Consider the following 3,803-nt stretch of genomic DNA (forward strand, 5'->3'; position numbering starts at 1 on the left):
CTGGCAAATGCTAGATGGGCCAGACCATCTAATGGGACACTAGGCCCCCACCAGCAATGTGGAAAGAAATTGACCTGCCGGACGCAGCCCATTTGATGTTAGAAACAGCCCATCTGATTAGGGGTTGCACGGTCGCAAAATTGTCAATTATTTGTCTGTAAATTTGAACCTGTATGAACATTTTGCTGTTTCCTGTTCTTGTCTCAAAAGATTTTGCCAATTGACTACAAGTGGAAATAAGATGGATGGCTAACACTGGATTACAGATATCTTGATTAATGTGTGTTTTCCTAAATTATACATACATGAAATGAAAATGAAACAGCCTACTGTAAGTCAGGTCCAGTGGTATCTACCGTGGTTACCTCCCCAAAAATACAGAGATGACTCCATTCAGAGCTGTGACATCAGTTTAAATTTAAACTGATTAAAATTTCTGAAATGATCCAAAGAGTATATCAGCTGCACGGTATGTCTCGGATTGCCAGACCTTCCTCCACAGCGCTGCGGAGGACGGTCTGGCTAGTCCACACAGCATTCCAGGATAGGAGGGAAATGTGCTCTGGTTTATTGGCATTTTTTTTAAACCAATCACAATAGTAATGGCTGGCGCTCAGCATAGGATCCACTGTGCTGCTGCCAAATAGCCTTGGGAAGGAACTTGTTTTGGTGAAAGGTGTCATTTCAAAAGTTGGATTGGATAAATAGTCTTGCTAGCTGTCTGGATTTACCCTGCAGAGATCTGAGGAGCAGTTAACCAAAGTCATCATAAATCGGCCGCAGTAAGAAATTCCAAGACAAAGAAAGCGGGAGGTAATAGACATCTGGATGACAAGAGTGACATTGGCAGAATTTCCAGCGGCACCGGCGCAATCCCGGAAGTTGAACGTTGTGTATATATAGCTGCATGGCAACAGAGTCTAAAGCTCTCTGATTGGATGATCTTCTGAAAACCGAATTAAGGAGCAGGTAGACTGAGTTAATTTGGAGAACTGTGTTGAGTGGAACCTGAATCCAAAAACACATGTTCATGGTTTAACTCAGTGTGTACATGTGTTGGAACCATGGTAAAAGAATGATAGCACAACGGACATTAAACTGGTTGCTGTGGCCATTTGAGTTAAAAAGAAAATGGCGCTCAGCATTATGCATTGGCAACAGTACTTTAATGAGTTAGCCACGTGTAACAGTCACAGGTCTTTGGAACGGGACACATTAGAATGGCCACTGCTGTGACCATCCTGCTGTGTACATTTCAGTGGTAACGTCTTTTCTACTTTCATTGTATTTCTATGTCTGGAATAGATCTCAGATATGACATTACTGTGTATGGGTTAATTATAAGGTATATCTGGTGAGCGGAGGGGATGGGGGGCGGGAATGAGGGCTGAAAATCCTTGTTTCCGTGGCAACCACAATGGGGATGTGGGGCTGCATCCTCGTTCCCGTGGCAACTGCATATTGGCATTGGACGGGATGATGAATGTGATTAAAAACAGAAACAACCACAGAAGAAGAAGAAGAAGAAAATAAAACCTGCTCTTAGTTTTAATCTCAGTGGGGCATTGATCATTGATTACCGTGTGATATATTCACGATGCTCAGCATGCATTCATACATGAATTATAAACATAAAAAACAGAATGTGGATTCTGGTGTGAAACTAAACTAAAACTCAGTCTCAGTGTGCACGTTCAGGTACATTCACATCAGCTACAGAAACAGGCTTGCTGTTTCCATAAAAAGAAAATATTTCATGTGATTCAGGTGAGACTGAGGATAAAGTTCATTTCATGCCTGTTCGTTATGGGATAATTTAAGGACTTTAGCAAAATGTTCCTCATTCCTGATGAATTCTTCGGATTTTAAAAAGCAAATTTTATTTGTAGATCATCTGACAGAAGACAAAGTAGTACGCACACTAAGTTGCATGTCTTGAATAACAACAAACGTAAGTTTCCTCTGACATCCTGTAAACAAAGCAATACACTGATCAAGAAACAAATCAAAAACCTATACACGTACACATGCCTTCAACAAAAGGGTGAAATATTTGAAGTATGAAATGTGAAATATACTCCGAGGAATCAGGTCCTGACATAGTCCGGAGTTTCTCTTTAACACATGTATCACTTAATAGGACATTGTCCATATCTGATGCGTTCTCACTTACCGGAAATGCTCCATTTTGTTGAGACGAGGGGTGGCTCTTGGTTTGAGGGTGCAGAAGACAGGCCATGACGCCATTAGGCTACACCGGTCACAGAGCAACCGAGTCTCTTGCCTTTTCTAATGTTATCTGACCATTTCAGCATCCGCCCTTACTGACAGTAAAGACAAGTCTAATTTTTGCATGGGCTATGTTACATGTGAAAACAACAATTTTAGATGTAAGACGTAAAACGCATCTCACGTGTAATAAAGTTTAAAGCGATTTGTGACACAAATTATATTTTAGTTACGACAATATATTTATTTTGATTTTTATGACCAAAAAAACTAGATTGCGGGTACAAACGGCTGAAACGGGTTATCTCAGGACGGTGGTTGACATCGCCCTTAGAGATGGGGTTAGAAGCTCAGTCATCCGCTGCTTCTTTGTGTTGAAAGGAGCCAGCTGAGGTAGTTTGGGCATCTGGTAGGGTGCCCCCTGGGTGCCTTCCTAGGGAGGGGTTCCAGGCACATCCAGCTGGTAGGAGACCTTATGGAAGACCCAGGACCAGGTGGAGAGATTATATTTCCACACCGGTCTGGGAACGCCTCGGGATCCCCCAGTCAAAGCTGGTTAATGTGGCTCGGGAAAGCAAATGTGTGGGTCCCCTGCTGGAGCTGCCGCCTCGCGACCCTACCCCGCGTAAGTGATTGAAGATGAATGGATGGATATACTGTACGTTTGTTGATGTTTAATGACTAAATATACTGAATTGACACATTTCATTGTGAGATTGTTTTTGCAGTATCAAAGATATAGAATGAACTTTGAATCTTTTAAATCAATTTTCTGACACTATGTGCATTTGGTTTATGCACCTAACTGATAATCTTCTTTGTATATAATTTGTTTATTTGCACTCTTTCCTACTTTGTACAACAACTGCTGCACAACAATTTCCCTCGGGGTAGATACAGCTCTATCATATCTTATAAACAGAGGTGAAACGATTTATTCATGTTACTGTATTGAGTAACCCTGAAAATCCAGAGTTCTCGCGAGAGCACAATTTGAATTTGCCCAGCGAGTTACTCTGGCATCAAGTAATGCTGCTCATTACCTATATCTTTGTAGCCCAGCTGGACCAATCACATCGGTGTATCTGATGTAGTCGTTCCAGAGGCGAGCCAATCAGATAACGATTTAAGTTTTTTTTTTTCGGGGTTTTTTCCCTTTAATAGAAAGGCAGACAGATGTGTGAAAGGGGGAGAGAGAGAGGGGGGTTGACATCCAGCAAAGGGGCCACAGGCCGGATTCGAACCCGGGCCCGCTGCGTCGAGGAGCAAGCCTCTGGACATGGGCACCCGCTCAACCCACTGAGCTATCTGGGTGCCCAGATAACGATAGTTTAATCTACCAGTTAGCTCAGCTGGTAGCTAAGCGTATGGGGCTCTGGACACGTCACCCTGTGTGTTGTTGTGATTGGTCGTAGTGTTCCAAAAAGTGTGCAGTGAGATTTTCAAATGCCCGCTTGGTGCCGCTCCTTGAGATGGGTGACTTTCATTACTCGATGCCAGACCCTTAATCTTTCGGATTTGAATCTGGATTTCCAGGCTAGCATTGAGTAGTTTTGTTGTGTATTTTGTATTTT

Source organism: Etheostoma spectabile, chromosome 5 (genome assembly GCF_008692095.1).
Source record: "Etheostoma spectabile isolate EspeVRDwgs_2016 chromosome 5, UIUC_Espe_1.0, whole genome shotgun sequence".
Lineage (NCBI taxonomy): Eukaryota > Metazoa > Chordata > Actinopteri > Perciformes > Percidae > Etheostoma > Etheostoma spectabile.